Raw genomic sequence first — 1,528 nt, forward strand, 5'->3', positions numbered from 1 at the left:
GTTGTTGTCTTGCATCCATTTCCCCGATGTCAAGGTGGCGCAATTCGAAATCAAGACCTCCATCATCTCGATGCTTCCCAACTTCTTTGGGAATTCAACTGAAAATACATACAAGCATCTTGATGAGTTTCTTTAAATTTGTTCCACCGTCCATATACCAAACTTTGATGATGATGCCCTCTGTCTAAGGATATTTACGTTCATTTTAAAGGACAAATCCAAATATTGGTTGAATTCTTTAGAGCCGAACTCGGTAACCACCTGAACTACCATGCAATACGAATTCCTAAAAAAGTACTTTCCCATTGAGAAGACTAGCCAGCTTAAGAAGTAAATCACCAGTCTCTCACAGATATATGGTGAGCAATTTTTCGAGACAAGGGAGCACTTTAGGGACGTTTTACATAAATGCCCACATCACTAAGTCCCTTGGTGGCAATTAGTTCAAACCTTCTATGAGGGGTTAGCTAAGCATGATATATCCATGGTTGATGCATCATGTGGAGGTACTTTCCTCGGGAAGCATAACAATAAGACTTGGACACTCTTTGAGACCCTCGCTGAGAATTCACAGCAACATGCTGTTGCTACTCGTAGACCATCCCAACCATCTTCATCTCATCCTAAGGGAGTCTATGAGTTAGCCACTGGCTATGACCTTGCACCCACTCTAGACAACATTGTTAAGAAATTTGATCAGGTTTTATCCTTAGGATAATACCCTTAGCCAGTGGTGTGTGCAAAGTTGTGTGCCATAAGCTTTGACCCCTGTCACACCAACTATAATTGCTCTCATGCGTCTCCCACTCCTAAGTTTGTGCAGGAGAAAGTTAAAGCCACCTATAATTGGTACAATATGCCGGCTAATGATCCATACTCCAATAAGTACAATTCTGCATGGTGTAAACATCCCAACTTCTTCCAGAGGCCACAAACTCTGGGTTTTCTAGCTTAAAGACCTCAGTAATCACCCAATGCTCTTCCTCCTCTACCATTTCAAAATTCAAATCCTCAAAATTCTCCCAAGTCTGCACCTCGACAATCAACTTATCAAAATCCATCTCCTCCTTAGCCTCAATATGATCACTCATTTTAAGAGACAATGTTGAAAGCATTTAAGGGTATCGAGGATGATCATCAGATTGATCAACAATTACTCTAGTCTCACTCTCAGTCCATAGCGAAGCTAGAGGCCACTATGGGCCAACTAGCTAAATCTTTGAGTAGAAGTGATGAGGGTAAGTTGCCAAGTCAGTCCTTTGTTAACCCAAAAGGATAATATGGGGTGGAGTGTGAACCAATTGCTAGTCATTTGACATATCATAAGCAAGCCCAGGTTGTTACAACCCTTAAAGTGGAAGGGAGGTAGATAATAGGGCTAGGGAGAAGTTAGACCAAGGTAAGGGTAAGGAGAAGATAAGGGTAGAGCCTAGTGTTGAATCATGTATTGCCTCCTCCTCCAATCCAATGAGCAATCCCAAGATTCCCACCTCCTTTACTGAAGGAGCATTGCCCCATTATGTTCCTA

General features: G+C 42.0%; 1 non-coding gene across 1 annotated transcript; it reads right to left on the minus strand.

Annotated features, from left to right (window-relative positions):
• Window positions 1-320: 320 nt before the first annotated feature.
• Window positions 321-426, minus strand: LOC131149935 (small nucleolar RNA R71). Its single transcript, XR_009135327.1, has one exon. It is a non-coding gene; the product is annotated as a small nucleolar RNA R71 (small nucleolar RNA).
• Between the last annotated feature and the right edge of the window lie 1,102 nt (window positions 427-1,528).

This window comes from Malania oleifera, chromosome 2, assembly GCF_029873635.1.
Source record: "Malania oleifera isolate guangnan ecotype guangnan chromosome 2, ASM2987363v1, whole genome shotgun sequence".
In the NCBI taxonomy this organism is placed as follows: domain Eukaryota; kingdom Viridiplantae; phylum Streptophyta; class Magnoliopsida; order Santalales; family Ximeniaceae; genus Malania; species Malania oleifera.